The following is an 18,866-nucleotide window of genomic DNA, read 5'->3' on the forward strand; positions in this document are numbered from 1 at the left end:
CATGATTGACTATGACATTATATTCTTATTTACTAATAAACAATAGCTCTTTAATTTTGTGAAACTAGGAAGGGAAATCTTGCTGTTCAGTAGCCAGAATAGGTGCTTAGAATCAATTTGAAATGCCATTCAACTTTCCTAGATTTGAGTTGTTTTCATATTGAATATTTGGCCGAAGAATAAGGCCGTATGCTAACTTAGATATTTTAACATTGATCCTCTTGTATTCAGCCTTATGTTTTGTGATGTGGTGTGCTCTGATCTTTATGTGTAAGCACTGATTTGAAATGCTGAATAGAGCATAATCTTTCAAGGGAGTGTTTTAGTCCACAGATAAAATGTTAAATGTGTAAAATTTAAATGTGCTCATTTTAAATTTTGTGTACATCTAATATACTCCTTTTTGTTTTATTTGATTTTAAAAAGGCCAACTGAGCCCTTTAATAGCCACTTAATTGCCTCTTTCCGCCCCCACTGCAATTTTCCCAGCAGCGTGCAGAGGCCGCATCAAATGTGAAGCCCAGCAGCTTTCACTGTGCAGGCTGATTGCTGGGGGAGGGGTGGGTGTCTTTCTCCTTTACGGCCCCCTAGGCCATTTGGAGGCCCTCCTAACTTCGCCCTTACCTCCACCCCCACGGTCTGTCCATTACGGCCACCACCCCGCTCGCCGGGGCTTCCCAACCTGGCTCCGCGATTGCACCACCCCTCTCCCCCTCCAGTTAACCTTCGCATCTGGCTCCGGTGATGATTGCCGTTGGGGAATTGCTGCAGTACCAGCAGTGGCCACCGCACCTGGTGGCTCTGCTGGGGCCACATAGCTGCCGGCCATTTGATTGGCTGGAAGTGCTCAGATGAAGGACTTCCTTCTCAGATGGAGTCGGAAGCCCTGGCACAAGCCAATTATTGGCCTGCTGGGTGAAGAATTGTGCTTCGGGCACCATGAAGTAGGCTCCGTAATCTTGAATTATATTAACAGCAAGTCTTTATTAACAACTCATAACTATACAGTAGGGAGTACAGAACAAATGAACATATGAATTCGGAGCAGGAGTAGGCCACAGCCCTTTGAGCCTACCCCGCCATTCAATAAGATCATGGCTGATCTGATTGTACCCTCAACTCCGTATTCTTGCCTACCTTTGACCCCCTTGCTTATCAAGAACCTATCTACCTCTGCCTTAAAAAATATTCAGTATGCTTTCACTGCCTTTTAGGAAGAGCATTCCCAAGACTCAGCCCTCTGAGAAAAAAAAAATCCCTCCTCATCTCCCTGTCCTAAATGGGCGACCCCTTACTTTTAAACAGTGGCCCCATGTACTAGATTCTCCCACAAAAGGGAACATCCTCTCCGCATTGACCCTGTCAGAACCCCACAGGATCTTATATGTTTCAGTCAAGATGGTACCTGGTAGAGGGTGACATTATATATTTATCCCATCTACCCAGGTATGGAGCTGACTCCAGCCTGTCCATCTCTGGACTGACACTAACTCTGGTTCATGTGCCTCCTTACATCACTGTGTGGGTGGTACTGTACTCAGTCCCACATTAACCCTATATGTACCAGACCCTGCTGCTGCACCCCTCCAAGTCTTTATCCCATAGATGTAGAATTACTTTTGTTAGAACCATAGAAAAGTTACGGTGCAGAAAGAGGCCATTTTAGCCCATTCGTGTCTGCGCCGACCACAAAGAGAAAAAAGACACCAGCCGCTCATTTTAATTCCACTTTCCAGCACCTGGTCCGTAGCCTCGCAGGTTACAGCACTTAAGATACAGATCCAGGTACCTTTTAAATGAGTTGAGCGTTTCAGCCACAAGTCTTACATTGTTATAAGCCTTGTGCAATAACCTCATTGTTAGAGCCTTAATGCTATTCTAACATTTTTGCTATTACACTATTAACATTAATCCGGACCTTGTCACCATGCTGCAGCTGCGGTGAGTGTCTGATGCGGTGCTGTCTGTTGTAGGCAGAAGCTTGCTTCTGTCTGTAGGACTGCTCTTTTGCTTGTACAGTCTGGTAATCTTCGGCTATCAACCCTGGTAGGAGTTTCTTCGGCAGGATTAGGAGCTTTGTACGAAGCTTCCTGCCCACTACGAGCTCAGACGAGGACAGGCCGCACTGTAAGGGGGTGGACCTGTAAATGAGCAGTGCGGTGAGGAAATCGTCATTTTTCTTCAGGAGGGCCTTCACCGCACGGACTCCTCATTCCGCCTCAGCGTTTCACTGCAGGTATCCTGGGGAGCTGGTGCGATGGTGGAAGCCGGCAATGGCTGCAAAGTGTGCGAAGCATGCATTAGAAAACTGTGGACTGTTATCCGATATGAACTCGTCTGGAATGCCATGGCCTGCGAACATCTGTTTAAAATGCTTTGATGACCGCCTCTGTGGTGGTTGTATGAAGTTGCTTCACCTCAACCCAAATGGAGAAGTTAGCCTATGACAATTAGGAAGGATCTGCCATTGTAGACAAACAAGTTGGCGGCCAGCCTTTCCCACGGCAAATTGGGGAACTGCATGGGAACGAATGGCTCCCTCTGGTCTTGGCGGTGCAACGTGCAAACCTAGCAATTTGCAATGGTCTGTTTCATTGCTTTGGCGATGCCTGGCCACCAGATATCCAATTGGGCCTGTGCCCTGCACTTAGTGATTCCCAGGTGACCCAGGTGTACCTTCTGAAGGATGTTTGCCTGCAGAGAGGCCGGAATGACTGGCTGTTCGTCATAGACCAGGAAGCTGTCGATGACTATGAAGTGACTCTGTAGTTCAAACCAATTTTATGGCAGAACTGCTGCTTGGTCTCTGTTGAGGCCAAGGCCAGCCCTGTTGGCAGTCGGTGTGGATGTTGGCATACTCTTTTTTGTGGAGCTGCTCTTGGTGGAGTTGTTGGAACCAGGTCGTGCTTGGCGGTAGGAGTGTGATAGTGGTGTGAGAGTAGCCTCCAGCTTAGCAATGAAGGCAACGTCGTGTTTGGTTAGAAGTCCCACAGTGGTCCTGGATAGTGCATCAGCTGTTGTCTGATTCTTTCACTAGATATAGATGGTCAAGTATGTGAATTGCATGAGGCATAGGCGAAACCTCTCGATCCAAGGACGTGTCTTTGCGAGTTCCTTTTAGCTTAACAAGGAGACCAGTGGCTTATGGTTTGCTTTTATTGTGATTTTGAGGCCGATGATGTAGTCGGAAAACTTCCTGTAAGCTCATGTGACCACTAGAGCTTCCTTCTTAATGATGGCATACCTGGTTTCCGTGTCTGCTATTCCCCTAGAAGCGTAGTAGATGGGTTGCCTTGTGCCATCCAATTGCTCCTGAAAGAAAATGCCCTGAGACCTGTGGTTGAAGCATCGGCCACTATGGTGATGGGCAGAGCCGGGTCATAGTGGCCCAAGGAACATCTCCTTGATATGAGCAAACGCCTGCTCCTGCTGGGAGTCCCAATATCACGCCTGGTCTTTTTAAAGCAGGTGTCTCAGTGGTTCTGTGACACTTACCAAGTGAGGCAAAAACTTCGCCACCTGGTTGACCACTCCTAGGAGCTACTGGAGGTCAGGGTTGATGAAGTGATCACCTTGGTTTTGTGTAGGTTTGCTCTGATACCTTTGTTGCTGAAGCGGATGGAGGTATTGGTAAACTCACGTTTGTCGTCCAGTGTCAGCCCTGCTTTTTGAAGTCACTCCAGAACTGTTGTGAGCCTTTAATCATGTTCTTCCAGCATGACCCCATGCACCAGGACATCGTCCATGTGGAAAATAACCCGACGAAGACCCTGCAGGATGTCTGACGTCATACATTGGAATGCCTTTGGTGTCGATGTAATACCGAAGGGCAGACGGTTGAAGCAAAATCTGCCAAACGGGGTAATAAATGTAGTTAGGAGCTTTTCGAGGGGGAGCTTTTAGAAACAACTTTTCGTCTAGCTTGGAAAATATGCTGCTCCTTGAAAGCTTGGTCAGCTGCTCGTCCACTGAAGACATGTTAAGGTTTGTGAGGTCTACGCAGATGAGGAGAGACCCATTAGGTTTATGGACAGCGACCATCCCTGAGCACCATGTGGTAGTTTGCTTGACTGGGGAAATGATTCCCACGTTTACCATGCCACCCGGCTGCTGCTATACTTCCTACATGAGGGGGTGAGAAACCTTTCATGAAGTGAAGAGGCACACTGGCTTGGTGGTTCTCCTGAGTGTGATCTGGTAGGCATTTTTAAGGTGGCCCCGTCTTGTGAAGAGCTTCGGGAACTGTTGTTTGAACTTGGAGCCAGACCCTTGCTGGTTGATGTTGCCAATCTGTTACAGGAGGTTAAGCTTGATGCAGGCGTTGTGGCTTAACAGAGAGTAGTCCTGATTGTGGACCATGAAGGGTGTTGCATGGATTGTTTTGTCCTTCTACTGCAGAGTGGCCTGGAAGGTGGAGCCCTCTTGCTGCGTGAAGCAAAGTTTCTGTCATTTGGGGCTGGAGGTCTTTCAGCCATGGTCCCTTGCCCAACAGCACTGTGACACTGGCACCTGAGTCTAATATAAAATTTGTTAGATGACCGTTTACCAGGATGTCCACGTTCCAAAATGAAGAGTCGCTGTCTTTGATCTCACCCAAGAAGAATGGCTGTGCGCCTTCTGGGCTTTCTGTCTTGACCTCATGGATGACCTTTGGGATGCCTGTGCGGTGCTGGGGTATTGACTTGCAGAGTTTACCCAAGTATCCCTGTCTGTTGCAGTGGAAGCATTAGGCAGTACTTGCAGGACACTGATCTTTCCTGTGAGGGTGCTGTGCATCGCAGCGCTGGCAAGGTCACTGCTGGGTGGTGCAGGGTTTGCTTTCCCTGACTTGGGTGGTCCCATTTTTGTGACTTGAAATGGTAGACTGTGGGTTGGTTTCTGCCCCATGAAGTGTCCTCTCCCCTTTGGATGGTCCTATGTTCACGTAGCTCAGACAGTCTAGCTAGCTGGATAGCCTTGTCGAGGGTAAGGTCATCTTTAGCTTGTAGCAGGTCAGAGAGTAATTCATCTGCAATAACTACCACGATTCTGTCTCAGATGAGCTCAGAATTTAAATCGCCATATTCACATCCTTCTGCCATCCTATAGAGATTGTTAACGAAGGAATCAACAGGTTTCCCAGGGAGCTGGATTCTTTTTAAATTTAGTGCTCGCCAGTATTTTATTGGATCTCAAGTTAAAATAGATATCGAAAGATTTCAAAACATCATCAAATTTGGCAGATGATTCATCAATAGCTTGTCATGCAATGATGTTGCCTGCTCTTGGCCCAATCGAGTGAAGAAGTGTACTAACTTGTTCTGCCTCTGATATTTTTATTTAGACCTGCAGCAATTCTGTATCTTAAAAATCTCCTCCTCCAAAGACTCCAATTCTGTGACTGGCCTGGACCATGGGTGGATCCCAGTGGAACTGAAGTGTGCAGTTGCAATTAATTCTTGATGACTTTAAAAAAATGTGGGTACAACTTTAAGAGATTATAGGCTTCCAAGGTGGCATCGCCGGTTACAGTTGAACAAAGGATCTTTCTGTACTTGCTGGTTTTTGGTGGGCTTTTCAAAATGGCGACTGTGCTTCTGCCTGAAGAAGGAGGGACCATGATGGCGGTGAGGTTCAGCTGGCTGCCGACTTAATTCATTCAGTGGTACCGCATTGAGTCAGGACTCTTGGAAAAGAACCATGGGCTTGCTGTTTCCAAACTTGGGATGGCGCGAGGTATCCGGAATAGACAAAATCAGCTATTAATGATTTGTTTTTGCTGTACTTGGGAGCCACATGCTGAGACTCAGAGTCTGGGATCAGGTTTAGTGATGGGTTGTTTTCAAATGGTGCTTATAACTGAATTACTTGAAAGGGGTGTTCCAGGTCAAGCTGGCTTGGAAGTTGGCTGTGAGCTCTGCTTGCTAAGCTGTACTTCAAAGGAGGATGCAATGGAATTTTCTTCTTGAGTAAAACTTCTACCTTTTCTGTTTGCTTCCAGGCTCTTCTGCCTCTGGAGTTTTTTCTTGATCACTTTTTTCCCTGGTGCGTTTTCTCAGCGTCTGTAGCTTCAGTTGGGAGTTAGGTTCAGTGCAGAATCCATTGAAGGTGCCCTTTTTTAAAGTTTCTCAGCATTCTTGTGAAGATGAGGGTTTTAATCCGGATGCTGCCACTATGAAGAATCCTGCTTCAGACGCCATGAAGTAGGCTTTGTAGCCTTGAGTATATCAACAGCTAGCCTTTATTAACAACTCATAACTATATACATATATACAGTAGAGGGTACAGGTATGGAGCTGTCTCCAACCTAGGTCTTTACACATCTCTTTCCATCTCTAGACTGAATCTAGCTCTAGATCATGTGTCTTCTTAAATCACTGTGGGCGATACTGCACCAAGTCCCACATTGACCCTTTATGTACCAGACCCTACTACTAGAGCAAGGAATGTGGCCCAGTATAAAATCCCAGCCCCTGTGTCTGCACTCAGATCCTATACCTTCCTTTCCACAAGCCTCATGTCAGCCCAACATCCCATTCTGTTCTCTACCATGAGGCTCATTTTAAACACCAGTTCCGCCCCCATAATCAGCATGATGCCAATCCATCAGTACACCTCCCTCTTAAACAGCCTAGTGGCAAACACCCATTCCCTTATCCCAGTTTTTCCTTACTCCAGCAGCCTAATGCTGGTTTTCCAGTACTAACTTGGAAGCCATCAGTTTGTTCCTCGAGCACATACAGAATTTTATATAACATTATAGGCATGTTGATAAAGAAACTGCAGGTTCCCAGCTAGTGCTTGGGAACTGTGAAGAAGGAAGGTGGCGAAAGTAGGAAATGCAAGATGGAGACGATAGAAGGAGGAGCTAGTGGCCAAAGAGAAAAAAGCTTTGGAGACTCAGGCCTGGGTTGGGACAGGGAGACCATCTTGTGAAATACTCAAAAAGAACCAAATGAACATCTGGTGAATGTGGAGGCCAGATGAAGAGCAGGGAAGCAAATAGCTGAGGACATATTTTAAGGGGGTCAACAATAAGTGAGGAAACTGCCTAATTTAAAGTGTGGGCCTCAGCCAGGTGATGCCAGAGGCAGTGCTCAGCAGTGCTCAACCTGCACAGCATTATTTGTTTCCTCCTAAATTGCATTCCTGTCTCCCAAAGCATTACATTTACAATGCTTTTTCTTATCTTGAAATCCTTCCATGACTTTGCCCAAGCCTCCTGTGTTAACTCCCCTCAGATGTTTTCCATGTTAAGGCAGGAATACAACTACACCATTTTTAAAAATAGCTTTCTGATGTCACTACCTGATGAGTAAACTTCTGCCTGCAACATTGACGATACGTTCCTTATATCAAAATGTATAACTTTCTAGTTATGCTTATTTGATTTAATTTATATTATCCCAATTTATTTCAAGAATAGTTTTGAAAATGGCAATGTATGTCAATTTTCTGATGTTTTGACATTCTCCCACTCATTTAGGATGTGGGGAGTACCATCCAGTTTGGTAGCAACTCTGAAGGATTTGCTGGCAATGTCAACATCGATAACTCAAACCTAAACTGGTTTGGCACTGTTGGTGAGCCAGCATGATATATCAACAATAATTTTATAGCTATTTTAAGTATATATTATTGTGCAAAAATTGTACAAAATGCAAAGTAGTTGTTTGACTTATGCCAATGATACAGACTAAAATCCAGTCTGGATCCGTTATATAAAAAAAGTAATTCAGATGAACAATTACCATTCTTTTGTAGAGTTTCTTAATTAAAAACTGATGTAATACATTTTAATGAACTATCTGCAAACACTTGCTGGACCATTTGACCGTCAAGTTTTCTAAGTGCTTTACCAAATCAGGATGACCACAAGATTTTGATTTAATTTATTTGTGTATGATGTGAAGATTCACACAAGTAACAAGTAAAATGGAAAATGAACATGATTAGAATCTGCCCTACTTTAAGGTACATTTGGCTAAGGAGAGGCCAGGGTTACAATTATTTGCAATGCGAGTCTTCCTTGGGCTGAACCAGGTATATTTTGCATCGAACTGAAGATTCTGGTATGTCGTCTGACAGTTATTTTTGGGGAGAATATTTGGCCAAGGCAGAAAAATGGTCGTACTTATTATATGTGACTACTTATGTAGCTGCTTTGCAGTGAGTCAGTCAATACTCTAACCATGTTGGAAAACCTAAGGTCTGCAGCACTATTGAGTTGTATATTTTGGAGTGTTTATTTAAGCAATAGACTTCATGGATTGAAGGTAAATACATCTTGAATGAAAAATGAAATGCCAACAGTATTGTGATTGAAATCTACCAATTGGATCTTGAATCTAAAGTGTGTTTGGATTTTTGTGAAACTGCCTGGACAGTGCTAATGGTATTTGAGCTTGAAATAATTTTCAGTTACACCGTACAGATGACTAAATTGAGTCTGACATGTCTCCAGTTTGAATTCTCAATGCTTATTGACTTCATGGTTTCAGCTAGAAAAGGTAAAGATTATCACACGCTATACTGACCAGAAAATTGAGGCATGTCAGGCCAAAAAATTAAAGCTTGGGCTCACTGTGCATCATTACTTAATTTCCTAATATGTACACAAATTGTAGAAGAAATTACATAACATCAGCCCTTATAAATATAACGCAAACATTTTATTCAAAAATATAAATTAGCTTTAGAACTGGACTAGCAGAAAAAAAATTTTGCTGTCCAGTTGACCACAAACTGAGATTGATTGGGAAAGAATACTATAATCTGTTTTGAGTATTGTTTAAAGAAAACACAGTGTAAAATAATTTGTAGCCAAAGGAAATAAACATCCATATTAAAGGTTTACAGTGAAATTAAAACAGCAATAATATGAATGGGATCATGAAAGAAAAATACTTGGAACTGGTAACTGAGAGAAAATGTTCATTTTATTTGATTTGATTTTGCAAATCAGTTAGAAATCATCTCATGCAAAAAACACCATGCACATTAGAATCTGCCCTACCTTAAGGTACATTTGGCTAAGGAGAGGCCAGGGTTACAATTATTTGCAATGCAAATCTTCCTTGGGCTAAAGGAAAAAAACTGCGCATTTCAAATGGGTCAGAGGGGATGACTTTTAATACTTCAAATTGCATTAATTTTTCTGTTATTAGGTGATTTATCATTAGTCCCTCACTTTGGCTTGAAATGATCTGAACTGCAGCTCCTGGTGGCAATGGGAAGCACCACGCAGGAACTGAAAAACCAATAAACAGTCCTGCATGCTAAAGTTTGAGTCCCTGTTTAAGAAGGGAGTGAGGCAAAAGACGGGAAATTGCAGGCAGATAAGCCTGACCTCGGTCGTTGGTAAGATTTTAGAGTCCATTATTAAGGGTGAGATTTCAGAATACTTGGAAGTGCATGGTAAAATCGGGCAAAGTCAGCATGGTTTCATCAAGGGGAGGTCATGCCTGACAAATCTGTTAGAATTCTTTGAGGAGGTAACGAGTAGGTTAGACAAAGGAGAGCCAATGGATGTTATCTACTTGGACTTCCAGAAGGCCTTTGACAAGGTGCCGTACAGGAGGCTGCTTAGTAAGATAAGAACCCATGGTGTTAGAGGCAAGGTACTAGCATGCAATAGAAGATTGGCTGTCTGGCAGGAGGCAGAGTGTGGGGATAAGGGGGTCCTTCTCAGGATGGCGGCCGGTGACTAGTGGAGTTCCGCAGGGGTCAGTGTTGGGACCACATATGTATAGAGTTCTTTGTCAATTAAATTCCAATGAAAGGAAGCATAAAAAACATTGATCAATTTAATGTTATTTAATAAAATTAAGCTTATTCTATCCTTCAATGAAAAAGTGATAATTTTCCTTTGGTAACTTCTTTTCTTCTGCACTCTGTTTTATTCCTCCTTTCTCTGTCTCTTCTTTGCTCCACTGAGTCTCACCATACCAACCTTTTCCTTCACTGGCTTCTTGCCACTTTTATTCTATGGTTTGTTACTAGATGAAATGGTGTTCAAATACAGAAGTCTAGAATATCTGCAGCTAAAAGAATTACAGTTTAGAGTATAAGAAATAGGAGTGGGAGTAGGTCATATCATGTATTGAATGTCTTGTTTAGCTTGTTGCACTTTGCAAGTCAGTGCATTATGGGATTGCAGAATCCATGTTGTTTTGTTAGTTCTGTTATTGCAGTAGAATAAGCGAGAGCTGCAATGGTCAATCACCTCGAAGTCTCTTTGCGTATTGTTTAGCCTTTAAAAAGTTACCCACCATACCAATGTTAAAACATTACAGGCCACGTGACCCCTTGAGCCTGCTCTTGTCATTCAGTAAGATCATGACTGATCTTCAACCTCAACTGCATTCCCTTGCTTCCCTTAATGGCCGCAAATCTGCCAATCTCAGACTTTAATATGCTCAGGTGACTAAGCTTCCACAGCGCTCTGGGATACAGAATTCTAAAGATTCACAATATACTGAACAAATTTCTGCTTATTCCAATCCTAAATAGTCAACCTCTTAACCTGTGACTTAATTCCAGTTCTCCCTAATTCTACACTTTCTAGCTAGTGGAACCAGCCTCTCAGCATTTGCCCTGTCAAGCCCTCTCAAAATTTCGGGGCCTGATTTTAACTCTGTTTCAGTGAATTGGTTCCTCTCATTCTTCTGAACTCTAGAGATTATTGGCCCGCTTTATGTAGACTTTGATCATTGAACAACCCTCTCAACCCAGTAACCAATTTAGTGAACATTTATTTCATTATCATCCCCCCCCACCCCACCAAACCAGGCAAATATATCCTTCCTTGGGTATAGGGACCAAAATTGTACACAGTACTTCAGGTATGATCTCACTAAAGTCCTGTACAATAGTAGCAAGACTTTCTTACTCTTGTTCTTGGTCTTGCAATAAAGGCCAACATACCATTTGCCTTCTAATTATTTGCTGTACATGCATGTTAACTTTGTACTTCACCCAAATCCCGCTTTAATCACTTTTCAGCGTTTAAAAAAATCTATGTTTCTAATCTTCCTACCAAAGTGAATAATCTCTCATTTCCCCATATGATACTCTGGCTACACCTTTTTATCCAATCACAACTTATTTATGTCGCTTTGAAGCTCCTGTGTAACCTCATCACAGCCTACTTTGCCACCAAAGTTTTGTATCATCAGCAAACTTAGATACATTATTCTTCGATTAAGTCATTAATGTAAATTGTAAGTAGCTCAGGCCCCAAGCCCGCTGACTTGAAAATTACCCGTATTTTCTTACTTTCTGTTTCCTGTCGTTTACCCAATTCTCTATTCATGCTAATAAATTGCGCCCACTATATATTGGGGGAGATGGTGGTGTAGTGGTAATGTGACTGTACTGGTAATCTAGTGGCCCAAGCCAATGCTCTGGGGGCGCTGGTTCAAGTCCCACCATGGCAGTTGGTGGAATTTAAATTCAATTAATAAAAAATCTGGAACTGAAAGCTAGTCTTAGTAATGGTGACCACAACCATCATTGATCATTGTAAAGATCTACCTGGCTCATTAATGCCTTTTAGGGAAGGAAATCTGCCATCCTTACCTGATCTGGTCTACATGTGACTCCAGACCCAAACCAATGTGGTTGACTCTTAATTGCTCTCTGAAATGGCCTTGCAAGTCACTCAGTTCAAGGGAAATTTGAGATGTGCAACAAATGTTGGCCTTTCCGGCGACACCCACATCCTATGAAAGAATAAAAGTCTATTGAATCCTTAACAATCTTTTGTGTGGTACCCTATCAAATGCCTTTTGAAAATCCAAATATACAACATCACTGATCCCCCTTCATTCGCCCTACGATTTATCCTCAAAAACTCTGAATTTGTCAATTTCCCTTTCATAAAACCATGTTGCCTCTAAGTGCCCTGTTACCACTTTTTTAATAATGAATTCCAGCATTTTTCCAACAACGTGTCAGGTTAACTTTCCTGAAATTCCTGGTTTTCCCTCTCCTTCCTGCCTAGAGTAGTGGTGTTTTATTTGCTACATTCCAATCCACAGAGACCTATCCAGAATCTAAGAAATTTCAGAAGATCAAAACCAATGCATTCACTCTCCTTGCAGTCATCTCTCTTAAAACCCTATGATGTAGGCTGTCAGGTCCGGAGGATTTGGCTGTTTTTAATCTCATTAATATCTCCAGAACATTTTTAAAAATAATATTAGTTTTAAGTTTCTCACTTTCATTTGATCCTTGGTTCCCCACTGTTTCTGGTTTGTTTATTGTGTTTTCTTTCGAGAAGTTATTTGTTTACAATGTCTCTGCCATTTTCTTATTCCTCCATTCTAAAATCTCCCTTTTCGGCCTCCAAGGGATCCACATTTAATTTGGCTATCACTTTTTACATTCATTTAGAAGATCTTATCTGTTGTTATGTTTCTGGCTGGTTTACTCTCATTTTCTCCCTTAACAATTTTTTGGTCATCCTTTTAATCGATTTTTTTGTCATCCTTTTCTGGTATCTAAAAGTCTCCCAATCCTCAGGCTTACACTTCTTGGCAACAATATAAACCTTTTCCTTTAACCTGTTACTATCCTTAACCTCTTTAGTGAGTCAAGGAGGGATCTATTTTCCCCAGGAATTTTTATTTCCAGTAGAATGTATATTCATTGAGAATTATAAAATACTTCTTTAAATGTTTACCATTATTTATCTACTCTCATACCTTTTAATCTAATTTTTCAATCTTAGTTAACTCTCCTTTCATACCTATGGAATTGGATTCATTTAAGTTTAGAGTTGTGCACCTTCTTGCGTTAATGCTGTGATTTTTCCGCCTGCTGCAGTTGTTTACTTGTGTGCTGTCAGCTGGTGAGTTGATTGTGCTTATGAGAGCAGTGAAATGTTCTCACAGTGCAGAGATACCAGTCTCATAACTAGTTACCTTTACCACACTTCAATGTGGTAAATGAGGCCAGCTTTAACATGACAGTGTGATTTTTAAGCAGAAGGGCAGGCGTGAGATTGTGGTTTCATGCATGAACCTCCCACTACCTGAAAAATTTAGCAGATATTTGCAAATAGGAAATTAATTCATTCAAATTTGGTGAAAGACAGTGTGATGAGTCACTGCAATACGATTTGAGTCTGTATAAAGTATAATTTTGGAATGCATCCCTCATTAGTTTTTAGCTGTCACATTTTAGAAGTTATAATTATCTGGCCTAGGAGGGATTCCAGAGTAACTTTTTTAAAGTTTGCTTTTAAAATAAACTTAGCCCACATGACATTAAACCCACACACCACATTTGCTTCTGAGAATGTGATTGGATTCAGACCACCCAGCTGGAGAACTGGGCAGGCTTTTCCCTTTGTCAGGTGGGTGTGGGAGTGGCCGCGAAACGGACTGCCGCCCGCGACTTCATGCTGGCTGACCAATTAACGGCCGGCCAGCGTGAAACCTCAGCGCTGCTGGGGTACGGGAGGAGCGCAAGCGCTAAAGCCTGTGCATGCAGGGGGGGAGCGTGCATTGAAAGCTCCCTGAAGGCACAGAGCTGCTTCAGGGGGCCGAAAAATTTTACGATATAAAATAGCGCTTTTAAAAAGGGAAACGTCCCCACATGTAACTCAGTCACATGAACAGGGACATAGTGAAAATGTTTAAAAATTTTTATTTTTAAAAATTACTTTTGGGTACCTCATCCCGCCTGTGGATGAGGCTTCCTAAAAAATCCAATGGCTGCTTGGCCAAATCGCCCACCCACCAACCACAAGGTTGGACGGGCAGTGAAAAATACTACTTAATTAATTAATTGATTGGGCATAATAGCCCTCTTAATTGCCAGCGGGCACGCTGCCGACTCTTGTGCATGCCTGCTGATCGAAATATTGTGTGATGATGTCAGGACGCTCCCCCGAAGTAATCGCGCACTATTTTACGTCCGATTGCGTCAGGCGCGCACCTGACCGACGAACGTAAAATCCTGCCCCTGGTGTTTCCCCCAAAACATTTTGAGTTGAAATAGTGGTGGTTCAGTTTCCAATCTAATTATAGTACAAGACAACCTACAGGACTCTAGAATGGAAGGCTAGCAGTGAGGGATAATTATTCCAAAAAACTAGCACTAACTTTTTTGAGATTAGCCAATGGATGGTGTCGATTGCTTTGTTAGTTTCTATATTATGATGAGCAATATGAAATAGACAGAAATTTTCTGTAAACTTTATTTTGTTCATTCAAGCATTATGTGTGTGTTTAAAAATAGCTTGTTGGTTTACAATTGGCCTCATCTCAGAGTGTTCATTGGATTAATTCTGGCCTCTTGTACATCTGATTTTAATTGTTCCACCATTGGTAGCTATAATTCATCTGCTAAAGCCTTAAGCTCTCATTCCCTCCATAAACCTCTCCAGCTCTCTACCTTTTTGTTCTTTTAAGATTTTTTTTAAAACTCAGCTCTTTGACCAAACTTTTGACCATCTGCCCTAATATCACCTTACTTTGCCTGTAGCACTCTTGTGAAGCACCTTGGCTCTTTTTATTGCATTAAAGGCGGTGGTGCACAAATACAAGTTATTGGTCTACCTTCCAGAATAGAGGAGAGGAACACACAGGGCCTGGCACAAGATTATGGATTTCACTGTTTAGATCATTGGATCATGCTGTTAAAAGGTTAGATCTCGGGGTTGGAGAGTGGGCGCGGTTTGTAAAGGTAACTTCTTAGTAAGGAATGAAAGGCCCATTTATGGAGAGATCACTGTCGTGGAATGTGTTGATCTAAAATTTATAATAGAAATCTAGACGCTCCAAAAATAGAGGGAAGAAATGGAAAATCAGCTTTTCTTAACATCTTTGGGAAAGTTCTGATTTCAAATGCTAACAATTCAATTTTTCTGATGTGTCACATTATTTTCATACCTTCCATTCCTTGTTTTGGGTAACTCTAATTGAATTGTCTTTGATGCTGGTCAATGTTAGGATAACTTTCAAGACCTGCATAGAATGTTGTGAATCCTTGGCAAGCATTTAAAAAAAAATATCCCAGTTCGTGGTGTACATTTTGTTCTCACCGTATTGGCCGATTTCTAGTATTCCAATGTTTTAGTATTGAGTTGGCTGACAAGAGGCGTGCATACTTGAATAGTGTTGCCTATTTAGGGAATTGGGCATATTTTATTGATATTGGCCTTAGGAGTTAGTTGACCATGGTCTTTTGAGCTACTGTTAATTTTAGCCATTAATCTTGGAAGATTCCCCAGATCGTTCATTCTTGTGTTAATTTGCCACTCCAACAGGGTTTAACACTTTGATATTTAGGAACACTGGTTCTGTCATTAATTGGGAATTATTTGTTACATGTCCTGATTGACATGGATGGAAGACTTAATGTTTGATCATTATTGCAAGTCACCAGATTCCACAAGAATTAAGAGATTTAAGAATCTCATAGAAGGTGCATATTCATAAGACAGAACCTGTCATACCACGGAAAGGTATTTCTATTGAGCATTCAGCATCAAGATACTCACAATGCTTGGCCATGGTCATGGCCTTTGAAGATAATGCCATCATAGCTTTTTAGAACTCTTAAAACTCAGCAAAAGAGTCTTAGGCTTCTTCTATAAATCAAGCTTCTATTGTAAATTGCAGAAATGCAAAGCTACAGCTCGTGTGGAACTCATTTACCTTAGATTCCTAGGGCAGCATTTTCTGTTCAGCAATCGGGGGCAGGGCCCGCTCGTCAACATGTAAAATGATGTGGGGTGACGTCGGGCGTGCATCCTGACGTCTCCCCGCGTCATTTAGATTTTCAGTTTGGCGGGCACGCAGCCGAGTCGGCTGCACGCCCGCCGACCTGTCAACAGCCATTTAAGGCCATTAGTGAGGTACTTAAAACACTTAATAAACCTGCCCATCTAACCTTAAGGTTGGCGGGCAGGCAAAGAGCCCAGGCAGCCTTCAGAAAAAACATGAAACCTCATCCACGGGCGTGATGAGGTTTCATGAGGGTTTTAAAATCTTAACATACTTAAAAGTTATAGACATGTCCCATCTCATGTGACAGTAAAATTTTTTCTATTCTTTAATCTGTTTTTCACATTTGAGCCGGTCTTCCTGAGGCAGCACTTGGCCTCAGAGAGATCTGTGTGCTCTTTCATGCGCATGCACGAAAGAGCGCACTCCCAGCTCAGGGAATGCCCCCGCCCCAATCAGGGAGTGCACAGCGCTTCTGGGTGCATGTCACACTGGGCGGGCCTTAATTGGCCAGCCCACTTAAAATGGGTGCCGATCGGGAACCCGCCCACTCGAGCCCGCTCCCGCACAACCCCCCACAATGGGGGGAAAATGCTGCCCTTAGTTTTCAATATTTTGGGATTACATGCAGCTTGAGCATCCCTGTGTGAGCAGGATTCAAATTTGATGTATGTGAATGCTAAAAATTGATGGCAGTTGCTATATTTAATGTGTACAAAGTAAATCTGTTGGTAAGCCTGCTCTAACTAATCCTTTCTGAATATTAGACATTAAAGCAATTTTATTAATTCAAAGTAATATTTGAAATGTTGATCTGAAGACAGTTCTAATCAGATTATAGACCAGCCTTTTCCTTCCCAAGTACCTAACTTTGTTGACTGACATCTCCCTCAGAGGATGAGACCAGTACCTCAAGGAACCATGGATGGACGAAGTCTGAATCCAACAACACATTTGTTAACTTGCAAAAATAGTCTCGTGTTTAAGTGATTTATTTAGCTTAGCTTATCTTCATAGATGAGCTTTATAGCAATTTGTTAAGAATATTGGCAACCAAATACATTGTTGTGAATAAATGGGGGAAAATTTACCTTTGCCTTAAAGGCGTCCACTTTTGAGCCTGGTTTTGGCAGAAATTCCCAAACTTTGTGATCAATATTTTGCTTTAGCGTAGAAAGTTCAGAGATGAAGTCCAACCTCATGAATAGATTCTGTATTAGAAACCAGTTCTGAAAGGTTCTGCAAGTGAAGTTATCCAGAAATTAATCTCCAGAAGGAATGTGTTTAGATTTAATTACAGTAGTCAAGGTCACATCCCTGTTTTTTTTTCACTTATCCAGGGTAATTAATAAAATTGAAGTTGATTCATTTTGATGGCCCTTTATTAAGCATGGTAGATTGGTTCTGGGATTTTGTAATCGATTAACCCCTTTTTAATTCTATGCAGACAGGGTGTGTTGAATCACATGGAGGGTCACATATGATTCTGGGACTCTTGGAGCCTTCAAGGTATTTTCTTCCCTTGGTGGTTCAAATATTTCTAACATCTTGGGAAACTTACACTTGAAGACCATCACTTCCAAATAGAACAAGCCAAAAGTTGTTGAGGTAATGTTTCAAGCTTCTTGTATATAATGTCATCACTGAAGTTTTATCTCATTCTGGTGATCTGAGTTTAAATTCAGTATAGCACATGTGCTAAATGTCCCTGCATTCATGCATTACTTAGTAAATATGCTAAATAATTTGAAAATACGTCAAATACATCAAAAATAAATGGCTTGAGTGGGCCAGTCTTTGCGGGAAATTATTCTGCAGACTAGAACTGCATCTTGAGTAAAGCAGAAATTTCTGATGTTTTTATTCTTTTCATGGGATATGGGCATTGCTGGCTAGGCCAACATTTTTATTGCCCTTGAGAAGGTGGTGGTGTGCTGCCTTCTTGAACCACCGCAGCCTACGTGGTGTAGGTACACCCACAGTGCTGTGAGGAAGGGAATTCCATCATTGAAATGGAGGACCCTTCACTTTTACAAATTGGTTGCACCAGCCAGTCCAGTCTGGTCTCAGTGGACTTGCGGATTCTACCCCAGAATTGGGCAAAATCATTTTACCACTCAACTGGGTAGTATAATTCCCTTCCCTGCTCATTGCCTTTGAATAGTTGCAGCATCAGGAGGGACAATAGGCATGTAATTGGGAAGCATAATTAGAGTAGCCCCCACCCATTTTCCTGCTGATGTTGAGGTTCAGTGTTTAAGATATGATAAAGGCTTATTTGATGTGTTTGAAAACACACCAGGAACAGCCATCAAAGAGAGATTCAGACATCTCACAGCCTTTGTTCACAGATCAGTGACCGCAGTCATAATTTGCCTCGAGCATTGACATGCATGCAGAAGTGCAGGGCCAGGTCTTTTTATAAGTAAGAGGAGAATTACCACAAAGCATCAAGCTTCCACAGTGTTGTCTTTATTCCTGGCATACAAGACTGCTGTCTGAGCCCTCAATATGAAGGAAAATGGTCCGTGCAGTCCTAGGTAAGTCCTTAGAAGAGTTTGGAAGAATCTTTCACACTGACTCCTTCGAGGGGAACATCAAAGAACTTGGTACATTAAAACTCAAAACACAACAGAACAGCATAGCAGCATATTAAGCTAATCATACTGCACACACACCATTAAATAAAAGAAATGTTAAATGCTGTAAGCAATATAGTCAATGCTTTTCATTAAATTAATGTAAAAAAAAATTAGGCAGAACTCTTGCATAATAACAATCTGTCACTCTCTGTTTGAAATCTTCAATTGATCTACCCTAAACACCTTGTTGGCAGTGAGTGTTCCAGATTTACACTGCCCTTTGTGTGCAGAAGTGTTTCCTAAGATCACCCTTGGATGACTTGGATATAATTTTATATTGGATATAATTGTTCTGGCCTCCTCACACAAGGAAACAATCAAAGCTTATTGTCTGATGGGCAGTGCTTTTCTCATCTCTAGCCTCCAACTTGCCTGCTACAACCTTCGTATAATCACCATTGTGATCAGTGCTTATCTCAACCTTCCTTCATTTCTATACCTACAGCTTTTCTTCTCCAACACTCCTTGTATTGAAATCAGGGCTCATTGTACAATGCCCTCCTATTTT

At 42.0% G+C, this 18,866-nt stretch overlaps 1 protein-coding gene across 5 annotated transcripts in view; it reads left to right on the top strand.

Moving 5' to 3' along the window:
* cdkal1 (CDK5 regulatory subunit associated protein 1-like 1) overlaps positions 1-18,866 on the top strand; it is a 947,238-nt gene that overhangs the window by 154,993 nt on the left and 773,379 nt on the right. The window lies entirely within an intron of this gene.

This window comes from Cetorhinus maximus, chromosome 3, assembly GCF_964194155.1.
Source record: "Cetorhinus maximus chromosome 3, sCetMax3.hap1.1, whole genome shotgun sequence".
In the NCBI taxonomy this organism is placed as follows: Eukaryota; Metazoa; Chordata; class Chondrichthyes; order Lamniformes; family Cetorhinidae; genus Cetorhinus; species Cetorhinus maximus.